The following is a 12,783-nucleotide window of genomic DNA, read 5'->3' as shown; positions in this document are numbered from 1 at the left end:
GTAAAGTCTCCCAAGTTGCTAGGCAACATCCCTCTGCAGGCTGCGCTGCCTCTAGGCCCTTCTTCCTGCTGGTCAGAGCTGGAGGGGCTATGTTTAAAATGTGCCCCCCCATCAAACAAACCCCCTCACAGGCAGCACAGCCCTTTCGTCTTCCTAAAAGACACCTTTGTGTGGGGTGAGGGTGTCTCTGAACACCAGTGGGCCCAAGGGAGACCAGGTACGCGCGCTTATCAGTTCCATCCGCAAAACAACCATTTCAGCGACAGCCCACTTGAGGCGCCTACGCGGAACTGGCCGCAGTGCTTGTCCTGGGGGATGGGCAGGCCCCGAGGTGAGGAAAAGGTAGACAGACAGGAAGGCAGAGACTGGAATAGGAAGACAGACACCCACAGACTCAAATATCCAGAGGCAGGAGCAGCAACACAGATGGCCCCATTTAATGACACCTACACGCAGACACACACAACGTCCACACATCCACAGAGACACATACTGTGGGCACTTTGCCACACACTCACATCCAGAGACACGCACAGAAGTGGACCCCTTCACCAGCACACATCAAGGGCATGCACTTCCCCTGGTAAGGGGTTCCTCATCTGGACTAAGTGGCCAGAGTTTGTCAGCAAGTCCGGCTGGGTGGAACTCTGAGCCTCCGATTCTTGAACCAATGAGAAGGAAAGGGGACAGGAGCAGTGTGGAATGCCGGGTCTGGATGGTTTAAGGAGCAGGCTGCCTCAGCCTGCGTCTCCAAGGTCAGCCTTCCGAGTGTTACCCAGTAACCTGCTGGGCTTGGGCCCCACAGTTATCCTCCTTGACTCTTGAAATCTTGAGATTCCAAGATTTCAAGATTTCGAAATCTTGAGATTTCAAAAACTCTCCTCTATCTTTGCCCGCCCCACCCCCACCCCACCCCCACCCCCACCCCGACCCCCACCCCCGCCCAGCTATTGAAGGAGAAGGACTGCAGGCCTGGACAGGAGAGGAACTCCAACTCCGGAAGGGCCCGGTTAGAGAGGGAGCTGGGACCTGTGGGTGCAGGGTCTGGACCCAGCATGGAGCATGGAGGAGGAGGGCGCAGAATAGAAGGCAAGGCTGGCAGAGGAGGAGATGGTTCAAAAAAAGAGAGGATAAAAGATGGATTAGTGGGAAGCTTCTGGGGTCCGATACAGATCCTTCTTGGGACAGATGGAGGGGGATTTGGAGAGAGTTGGTCCTTGTGAGCAGAGAGAAAAGCCAAGGCACATGGCAAGCTATCTGCCAATACTTGCGGCTTCCCCTCCTGGGAGTGGGCACTTTCTGAACATAACATCCCAGCTCAAGCCCACAGAGGGACTCCATGATAAGGCGAGGGTGGGAAGTAGGAGGCTGTGCCTTTGGTGGAGCTGATCTGGGGGCTTCTTAGGTCAGGATTTTACTCATTTGAGCAGAGGGGGTGAGGGTGGCAGGAAATTCAGTTTTCTCGGCAAATATTCCAGCTTTTGCTGTAGTAGTATTTTTAGCAACTTGGCTGGCAGAGGGGGAGCCCGTGTACAGCTTTAAAGGGGCCTCTGCTAGATGGGAGGCCTCCTCCCACCCTCACCCCACAGGTCATAAAGGCAAGGGGGAGGAGGCACGTGGCTCGAGGGGTGCATTCCAATTTAAAAGTCAGGCTTGCTGGACATTGGACGACCATTAAGTCATCTTCACCGATAGTCATTATCCGTCATCATCGACATCGTTCTCGTTAGCAGCTTTATCAAGAAGAGTAAATATTCCTCGGACTTCTGCTGTGTGCAAGGTACTGTTAGGGACACAATATAGAAGGCTTAACACGACACACTTGGTGAGATGAGGGAAGGAACCAAGACTTCTGAGTGAGTGCTGGGTGCTGTGTGTCGTAGTAGACACGTTATATATGTGATTTCATTTAATTCTTAAAACAACTCTGCGAGTTAGGCATTATCTTTATTGTTTTACAGGTGAGGAAGTGAAGGATTTTAGGGGCTGAAGAATTTACCCAAGGTTACACCGTCATGAAATGGAAGAGTCCGGATTAAAACTCAGAACAGCATAATAATATTATCCTAAATCCAAAGAGTGATTTACAAGGTGCTTCCACATCCATGATTTAATTTGTTGCTTTTGAGAACTGTGTGAGGAGGTGTTAGTATTTTTAACCGCTTTTTCTGAGGAGGAGGTGAGGCCTAGAGAGGTTAAGTGACTTGTGCTTTGTTGGAATTAGACCTCTATTGAACTGCGGTACTAGGGCTAAAACGCAGGAGTTCTCGCTTTGAATTCTGTGTGTGTCCACCTCTTTGGCTCCCAGCACGTGCACTGGGCTCGAAGGAATGGGTTACAGTGGTTAGCAAAACACTCACAGTCTCTTGTCTCTTACAGTCTTCTAGATAAAAGTATATATGTATGTAAGTGTGTATATATCTGTGTGCATATATCTTATGTATATGTAGATATGGATGTATAGAAATATATACATATCTACATGTACATGTATGGGATATATTTATATTTCCTAAAGTAATACATGATAGATGCCAAATGAATGATGTGGACAGTAAGCATTATGAGAATTCAGATGGGGGAGAAATAATTGAGAATTTGGATGATCCAGGAAAGCTTCCTGGATGAGGATGGTTTGGAGGAAGAATAGGACTCAAAGAAGTAAAGGGGCCTGGGAATAGGCATGGGGACATTTCAGGCAGGGGCAAAAGTTGTGAGCCATGCACTGCATTTAACGCTGTCGCAGTCCAGAAAGGCCCTGAGGACAGCAGACCCCGTCTCCCGCCTCTCACGCAGGGTTTTTTGTCTAAAGCTCAGTGCCCTGACTAGATACACCGGCGCAATTCCGGCCCTCTAGGCCACACCAGCTGTGTGTTCATGCCTGCTTGGCAGCCCCACTGCTCCTTGGAACTCTAACACACACTTGCCTCTTGCTCCTGCTGATGTACCAGGTGCCTGCTTCCTCCACCTCCGTGCCTTTTCCTCTGGGTCTCACTGTAGTTCAAAGTCCTGGATGTGGTTTGCTCCTTGTTCCTATATCACCCCCAAACATTTACCTGTTCTCTACCCCTCCACTTCCCTTTCCTCAGTTTGCTTCCCCACGCTTCCTTACGAATAAAAGCTAGTGGTGGGGACTTCCTTGGTGGTGCCGTGGTTAAGAATCCGCCTGCCAATGCAGGGGACATGGGTTCGATCCCTGGTCCGGGAAGATCCCACATTCTGCGGAGTAATGAAGCCCGTGTACCACAACTACTGAAGCTGTGCTGTAGAGCCCATGAGCCACAACTACTGAGCCCACATGCCACAACTACTGAAGCCCGCGCACCTAGAGCTCGTTCTCCGCAACAAGAGAAGCCACCGCTATGGGAAGCCCATGCACCGCAACGGAGAATAGCCGCAACTAGAGATAGCCTGTGTGCAGCAACGAAGACCCAACGCAGCCAAAATAAAATAAATAAATTTTTTAAAAGCTAGTGGACTTCCTTGGTGGAGCAGTGGTTGAGAATCTGCCTGCCAGTGCAGGGGACACGGTTTCGAGCCCTGGTCTGGGAAGATCCCACATGCTGCGGAGCAACTAGGCCCGTGAGCCACAACTACTGAGCCTGTGCGTCTGGAGCCTGTGCTCCGCAACAAGAGAGGCCGCGATAGTGAGAGGCCCGCGCACCGCGATGAAGAGTGGCCCCTGCTTGCCGCAACTAGAGAAAGCCCTCGCACAGAAACGAAGACCCAACACAGCACCAAAATAAATAAATTAATTAATATTTTTTTAAAAAAGATGTTTAAAAAAAAAAAAAAGCTAGTGATAGCCAGGCAACGTGTGTACCTGCTGGGCCTCACATCCCACCTGCAGACATTGGACCAACACAATCATTTTTTAAATATAAGTTTATTCATTTATTTTTGGCTGCATTGGGTCTTCATTGCTGTGTGCAGTCTTTCTCTTCTCTAGTTGCGGCAAGCGGGGGCTACTCTTCCCTGCGGTGTGTGGTCTTACTGCGGTGGCTTTTCTTGCTGTGGAGCACCGGCTCTAGAGCTCAGGCTCAGTAGTTGTGGCTCGCAGGCTCTAGAGCACAGGCTCAGTAGTTGCGGAGCACGGGCTTAGTTGCTTCGCGGCATGTGGGATCTTCCTGGACCAGGGCTCGAACCCATGTCCCCTGCACTGGCAGGCAGATTATTAACCACTGTGCCACCAGGGAAGACCCACAATTATTTTTATAACAAGGATACGACCATTTTGCTAATATTTTGAACGCTCACACAAACCTGAGAACCACTTCCATTTTGGTCCAGAAAAATGCCTATTTTAATTGTTTTCTTTTATAAAAAGGCTTACATGAGGTATGATTTTTCCTTATTCCTTAGTCTGTTTAAAGACCTTTTCTCCTTTTGTGGTTCAGCTGGACAGTCAAATAAAAGACATTCGTGGTTCTTCCAGTAATGTGCATCATGTGAGGTGCAGGCCATTCTCCCCTGTCGTTGTCTACCTTAGGGAAGAAGGGAGAAACTCTTATATAGGAGATAGAGACTCTCAGCATCATCCAGGATGAGCACCTCTTGGCGTGTGTGTATATGGCCAGTAACCCAGGCTCACATTTCTCCACGCTGACACTCTCTAGTCTGAGAGCTTGGGCGGAGCGGTGGTTTTGATCTGGGTCCATGCGCCATGGCGGTCATTCATTTGGCATCTAGCGACTATTGCCTTGTATTAATACTTTTAAAAAAACTTTTGTTTTACTGTAGAAAAATTTAAACACATGCAAAAGCAAATACAGTAGTATATAAGGAACTTCACTGTATCCATCTGTACAATAACTCTCAGCTCATCACCAAACTTATTTTATCTATATTCCTTATGATTCCCCCATTATCATTTTATTCATAAATATTCAAGTCTGTGTCCCTGAAATATAGGGACTCTTCAACACTTTTTTTTTTTTTTTTTTTTTTTTGCGGTACGCTGGCCTCTCCTTGTTGTGGCCTCTCCCGTTGCGGAGCGCAGGCTCCAGACGCGCAGGCTCCGGACGCGCAGGCTCCGAACGCGCAGGCTCCGAACGCGCAGGCGCGGCGGCCATGGCTCACGGGCGCAGCCACCCCGCGGCACGTGGGATCCTCCCGGACCGGGGCACGAACCCGCGTCCCCTGCATCGGCAGGCGGACTCTCAACCGCTGCGCCACCAGGTAAGCCCTTACTGCCCTTTTTAAATTTGGAGTTTCTCTTTCTATTGATAACCTTGGAGGGTTTTATTTTCATTTAAGAAAGTGGGAGGTTTCTTTCCTGGGATGGTCTGACGCAGTTGATCCCAATTCCCTTAAATAAGTTTATTTGTTAATAACTTCTGCATACCAGCCCAAACCAATGGCCTGTTGGGTGGACGAAGACCAACCTGCCACTGCCATTTATAAGGTATTAAGGGCCTACCACTCTCACTTTTGTTAAACCAGTACAGATCAGCCATCTGGCTGCAGATATGTTACCACAATCAGCTTCTAGTGAATTTGCATATGAGTTTCTGTGAGGACACTTAGCATTGGTATGGAAAGGTCTCTTACCTAGACTTCAAAAGGAAGGAGACGTTGACAGAATTGTCCTCGCAGACTGTCATCCAATATGGCCAAGACACAGGTGAACAGATGTTAGAACTCAGCCGTTGTAGGGCCTGGGTGGCAAGCCATCTGCAAGAGAAAGCTTCCTCAAGGGCACCACCCAACATGAAAGTCATGTCACACACCCCTCGGATTGGATCATGACACAGGAATTTGGCCATTCAGTCCTATGTAAAATGTAAAAATGAGAGAAGTTCTACTCAGATTAACCCTGGCTCTAACCTTGGGAAGTGATGTCTGTTTGGTTTGACTTTTTTTTTTTTTCCTTTTTGGTCATACTGAAGCGCTGGAAAGTAAAGGATTATTATCTACAAGCTTTTGTTATTCTGCAGCCTGGGCGGAGTGTTTGCGTTTAACGAGGTAAGAACTGATAGTTATTTGGGTTGATATACTTTTGTTATTTTTGCTTTGCCTGCCGTGGGATCGTGTGTTGGAGTGGGGTGAGAGTGGGGAGTGCTGGAACATGAGCTGTTTTTGGATTGTGTTGTTAGTGGAAACGTTCCTGCTGCTTAGACAGAAAGCATGTTAGGTAAAAGCACTCTGTCCCTTTGACCCTGAAGCCTTAGGTATTTCGTCTTTCCACAGGTGTTCAGTGTTCACACATACCTGGGAGACCGAATCTCTGTACAGTAGGCACAATCCTATAGCAAATGTTCCTCAGAAGTGAAAGAGTATAAAGCTTGGTTCTTTTTTTTAAAATTTATTTTATTGAAGTATAGTTGATTTACAATGTTGTGTTAGTTTCTGGTGTGCGGTAAAGTGATTCAGATATATATATATACACACACACATATATATGTATACACACATTCTTTTTCATATTCTTTTCCATTATGATTTATTACAGGATATTGAATATAGTTCCCTGTGCTATACAGTAGGACCTTGTTGTTTAACCATCCTCTATGTACTAGTTTGCATCTGCTAATCCCAAACTCCCAACCCATCCCTCCCCGCCCCCCCCCCGCCCTCCCCCTTGGCAACCATAAGTCTGTTCTCTATGTTTGTGAGTCTGCTTCTGTTTTATAGAAAAGTCCATCTGTGTCAATTTTAAATCCCACATATAAGTGATATCATATGGTATTTATCTTTCTCTTTCTGACTTATTTCACTTAGTATGATAATCTCTAGGTCCATTCATGTTGCTGCAAATAACATTATTTCATTCTTTTTTATGGCTGAGTAGTATTCCATTGTATATATGTACACCACATCTTCTTTATCCAGTCATCTGTCCATGGACATTTAGGTTGTTTCCATGTCTTGGCTATTGTGAATAGTGCTGCTATGACCATAGGGGTGCATGTATTTTTTTGAATTATAGTTTTGTCCAGATATATTCCCAGGAGTTGGATCGCTGGATCATATGGTAGCTCTATTTTCAGTTTTTTGAGGAAACTCCATACTGTTTTTCATAGTGGCTGCACCAATTTACATTCCCACCAACAGTGTACCAAGATTCCCTTTTCTCCACAACCTCTCCAGCATTTATTGTTTTTGGACATTTTAATCATGGCCGTTCTGACTGGTGTGAGGTGATACCTCATTGCAGTTTTCATTTGCATTCCTCTAATAATTTAAAGCTTGGCTCTTAAAAAAGAGAGAGCACTTTCTGTTCTACTGGGAACAGGATGGTGGAGCTGAGCTATGTTATAATTTGCTAAACATATGTCAGATCATAACAACGGGAAAGTTCCATGTTTGGGATACCGTGTGAGGATGTGTGGATCTTAATAAAACCATCATGGCAGACACTGTTGGTTACCTAGCCAACATCCATGCATTCTCCCTACTTGCTTCCTAACAGAACTGCAGTTTTGTTGGAGCCTGTCATGGGTCCGGGCCTGAGAATGCATTATAATCAGTCTAAGCCTGTTTCCACTTTCTCAGCTTTTATGACAGCTAGGGCTGATCACACGGCCCAGATATGACCAATAAGATAGAAGCAGATTTCTGCTGAGAAATCTTCTGGGAAGCTCTTGCTCTCCAGATAGGAGGAGGCAAAGGCAGCTGGCACCACCAGTCCCTCTTCTTTCTGCCTTGAATACAGACCTGAAGTTTAGAGCTGCATCGGCTGTCTTTTGACCAGAAGGCCACAAGTCAAATGCTAAAATCATGAAGAAACAACCTCCTATATATTTAAGCCAGTATCATTCAGGTTTTCTGTAAGATTTACACGAAGGAATCCCTAATATGCCATAATAATACAAGAGATGTTTGAGTGCCTCAAATCAATGTACCCAGCATTGTGACAGGACGGGGGCAGCATGTGCAAGTTATTTCCAGGGATTCTTTGATGACAGACCCTGAAAATTCTAAGTTCGAACAGCTAGCGTTTCAGACATGAGTTTATGTGATCTCGTGCAGCTTGGCCTCTTAATTGGTTGTCCTAGATTGGCTCTGCTTAGTTGAGGAACCATTGTGGGATTCTGGGTGACCATTTATAGTTCCTGTAGTCACACTCCAAGCCTTGGTCCCCTGGTCTCTCTCAGCATTTCTTTCTTTCTTCTTCTTCCTTTTTTTTTTTTTTTTTTGGTGGTACGCGGGCCTCTCACTGTTGTGGCCTCTCCCGTTGCGGAGCACAGGCTCCGGACGCGCAGGCTCAGCGGCCATGGCTCACGGGCCCAGCTGCTCCGCGGCACGTGGGATCTTCCCGGACCGGGGCACGAACCCGTGTCCCCTGCATCGGCAGGCGGATTCTCAACCACTGCGCCACCAGGGAAGCCCTCTTCTTCCTTTTTTTAAAAAAAATAAATTTATTTATTTATTTATTATTTTTGGCTGTGTTGGGTCTTCGTTGCTGTGTGCGGGCTTTCTGTAGTTGCGGCGAGCGTGGTCTACTCTTCGTTGCGGTGGCTACTCTTGTTGCGGAGCACGGGCTCTAGGTGCGTGGGCTTCAGTAGTTGTGGCTCGCGGGCTCTAGAGCACAGGCTCAGTAGTTGTGGTGCACGGGCTTAGTTGTTCCGCAGCATGTGGGGTCTTCCCGGACCAGGGATCGAACACGTGTCCCCTGCATTGCCAGGCAGATTAACCACTGCACCACCAGGGAAGTCCCTCTCTCAGCATTTCTATCACATCAACCCCTCACCTTTGTCCCTCGTCTGGTGTGTGGGCTTGCTATACTTAGACTTACTGGCGAGTAAGGAAAATTCCTTTAAGATAGAGAAGAGAGCCCAGAGATAGATGAGGACTGGGTGGATTTGGGCATTTTTTTCTCTAGTCAGATGGCTGATCTTTATTGTTTTTAAAAAAGTGATAGGTGGGAGACCCGTAATTCCTTATAATTGGCAGTGACAGGCTGGTCTGTATCCATCCAACAGGCTTGGTAGAGAGGAGTCATTAACATACAAACTTTTTCAAATTGGGATCAACCATATCAGACCACCCAGTGAAGAAACTTCCCACCTCTTTTACTAAAAATAAAACCCTCCAAGGTTAGCACTGGAAGGAGACAGATTCAAGCAGAGCATATATTCGTCCCGAATCTCTTGTTTGTAGAGCCTTTAAGAGCTCCTTCAGGGCACGTCCCCCACCACTCCTGAGCACAGTACGTCCACATGCAGTTGCCAGTCTAGTTGTGCTGACATTTTTTTGTTTTGAATGGTATTTTATTTATTTATTTATTTATTTATTTTTTGCGGTACGCGGGCCTCTCCCTGTCGTGGCCTCTCCCGTTGCGGAGCACAGGCTCCGGACGCGCAGGCTCAGGGGCCATGGCTCACGGGCCCAGCCGCTCCGCGGCATGTGGGATCTTCCCGGACCGGGGCACGAACCCGCGTCCCCTGCATCGGCAGGCGGACTCCCAACCACTGCGCCACCAGGGAAGCCCTTGAATTGTATTTTATTTAATTTATTTTTTTTATACAGCAGGTTCTTACTAGTTATCTGTTTTATACATAGTAGTGTATATATGTCAATCTGTGCTGATATTCTGAAGGGTTAATCAGATGTCCTTAGGACAAATATTCCTTACCAGTTCTTTGGGTAAAGTAGCCTTGTCTCCTTTTAAAATAGGCATTACTTTTAAGCACTACATGGGAATGGCTTGTACCTATAAGCAGAAATCTCTGGGACACTGGGACGGCACTTATTAGTAGTAGACGTTATTATTGTTGTAAACACATATGTATACACAAGGCCTTCTGAATTTACCTTAAACTAAAGTAAAAACTTCATAAGTCTGAAAGATCTCAAACCGTTTTCCTGGGAGCACTTTCAAATTATGCCAAATATTTACTGTGAGCGTTTATTATGTGCCATCTGCCTTACATTAGGGCCATCACACATTGTATTGATCGAGAGTCTCTTGGTTGTAAGGGATAGAAACCCGACTTACATCAACGTAAGCATCAACGCACCGCAAGGGCAGAGGAGGAGCTTCGCCACCAGATCCAGGAGCACAAAATCGTAACCAAAACTCTCTTCTTGCCTTTTTAATCTCTCGTCTCTGCTTCCTTCTGCTTAACGCTGCCATCCCATAATACTAGCATCGCGGCGGCAGGTATCACTGAACTTAAACCATCATAACCCTCGGAACAAAGAGGAAATGTCTTTCTTCAATCTCAGCTTCATTAATGATAATTTTAAAATTCCCAGGAGTGGTCTCCGATACACCTGCCTTGGGCCGCCTGCCCGTCCCTGCACCAATCCCTGTGGCTGGAAGGATTAAAGTATCATAAGTAACCCAGCCTGTGGCACAACTGTGTCGCCAGCTGGATCGTATGATTGGCAGTGCCCTCCAGAACCGTTTGGTTACAGTGTGGGAAGAGCAGTTCCCCAAAAGAAAGGGGGCTGTTCTGGACCGGGCTGACTGAGTAGTGCATGTGCATTCTCAGTACATCATGTCTTACGATGCTCACAGTAGTCCAATGACGCAAATAGTATTACCCATGTTTTACCAGCAAGGGACATGTGAGGAAAAAGAGAGGTTAGGTAACTTGAACAAAGTCACACAGCTGGTAGGCAGCAGAGCTTGGATTCCACTCAAGTCTGTTTAACCCCAAAGCTCCTCCGTTGCCTCGCCACTTCTCCTGCCTAGATGAACTTCTCCTCCATCCATGTATCTTAGAGTCATGGGGCCATAAAGACAAATTACAGTACATTTGCATGTTAGGCAGCCACCTCCTGCTCCCCTCTAGGAAAGGGTCTTGGTATTGAGGGCTCTTGCCAGGCTTCTGCTTCCTTCTGGAATTACTAGTTTAAACAAAACCAAGAAGTTCTTGGGCCACTTAACTGGGTTGGCATGGCTGGACCCAGGGGCTTAGAATGGTGTTGTCAGGTCTCTGTTTCCCTTGCCATTTTCAGCAGTGCTTCCCACAGAGTCTCTCTGTATTAGATTTACCCTCACATTGGTGACAAGGCTGCAGTTAGGCCCAAACTGAAAAAAAAAAAAAAAAAAAAAAGAGAGAGAGAGACCATCTCCCTGTATGTATCCATATACCACATTTTTGGAAGTGTTCTGCTCAGCCCTTCATGGGTATTTGTCCACATTACTGACAAACAGTCCAGGACGACACAGACTGGACCAAGCCTAGGACGCGATGCTGGCAGCCATAAACACATCCATATCAACCCCTACCAAGGCAGAATCATAGAGTGAAGAGCTGTGGTCAGTCTCCTCCTTTTCAATATTCCGCGAGCACTTTATTAGCAGTTACAACCCTGCCTAGTAATTGCTTACATCTTATCTTCCTCACTAGGCTGTGAATGCCTGTGGAGCCAGGAATCCGGTCTCTCATTTTGACATCTCAGCATCTAGCACAGTGCCTGACATGTAGGAACTCAATAAGTATTTATCAAATGAATGAATATAATACAGGATAATGCTATGGTTTGCAATGCTACGGTTAAGAAAACAAACACTCTCCAGAGGTCTGGCGGGCACCACAATAATAAAAGCTACCACTTAGATGCCATTGTATAATTTACAAAGTAAATGATAACTGCTTTGCTGAAAAATTTTATATCTGCATCTCATTTAAACCTAAACACAATGAAAGTGCATGTACCACTATTTAGAAGCCTTGCACTTAGCTTGGGGTGAGGGAGGATGCAGAGGGAGAGGATGTGATCTGTAAGGAGAGTTTGGTCCTGCGGAGGCAGGACAACTAAGACAATTAGAAAACCTCTCCGAGGCGGTGCGGGATAAGTTCCGCCATTCAGATGGATGCTCAGGTGCTCCCTGGCGAAGGCCCAGCGTCTGCTGAGGTTCCAAGGAGGAACTTGGGGATATATTCAGAGCAGAGTTAGAAGAGTGACAAGGAGATGAGCTAAAAAACATGACATGTGTGAAAAGGTTAAAAGAACCAGAATGACTCAGGTTAGAGAAGAGAAGGCCGAGAGGAAACTGAATCATCTTCTTCAAGACAAAGAAGGGCTCTCTTGCCGGGGGGGGTGGGGGGGTGGGGGGGGGGGGTGGTGACCAGCTGTCCTCCTTTGCCTCTGCATGCGGAGCAAGGGGAAATGGGCTTAGACCGAAGGCAGGGCTAAGATTAGAGAGAGGGAAGAATTTGGCAGGAGGAATGTTGTATAACCTACTTTACAGACACTTGGGGGACGGAGGAGGCTCCCACACTCCTGGTCCCCGCCCAGTGGACTGGATTTGGGGACGGTCTGGCAGGCTGGCGGGGAACGGAGGAGGGGGTCCTGCGGACCTTCTGTCCGTGGCCTGATCTTTCTCGGTGTCCTCAATTTCCCGTTGGAAAGTAAGTTCCCCAGTTTTGGAGCCGGCAAGGCAGCACCTCCCCCACCCATCACGCACTGCACCAGTGTTCTGGGCTGGGTAATAATGCCTGTCATTTCCTCTCCCGGGGGAGTGGGGCTGCATGCGCCCTGACAGCCCCGAGGGATTGAAGGCAACTAAAAATAGTGCATTAAATATAATCTGTGGAGGGGCACATTTGCATTGCTTTTCTTTCCCCCTCCGGTCTCTTTATCCTTCTGGGCAGGCCAGGCCTGGGTCTAGCTCTGGGCCCTGGGGATTGGGTTCTGAGCTCCAGCCGCTCTCATCTTGCTGCAGAGGGTTCTCTAGACAAGAAGTTTGAGCGAGCAAAACCAAAAAGGACAATCGAGGGTCCTCAGGGGCTTCCTCTGCCACCCCTCCTCACTTCCCGTTGGGACCTCTGCGTCCTTCAGGGCCCAGGGCCCGAAGGTACAGGGAGAGAAGCCGGAAGTGGGAGA

Source organism: Kogia breviceps, chromosome 7, assembly GCF_026419965.1.
Source record: "Kogia breviceps isolate mKogBre1 chromosome 7, mKogBre1 haplotype 1, whole genome shotgun sequence".
NCBI lineage: Eukaryota > Metazoa > Chordata > Mammalia > Artiodactyla > Physeteridae > Kogia > Kogia breviceps.
The sequence above is the reverse complement of the archived record's forward strand: the minus strand, read 5'-3'. Positions refer to the sequence as shown.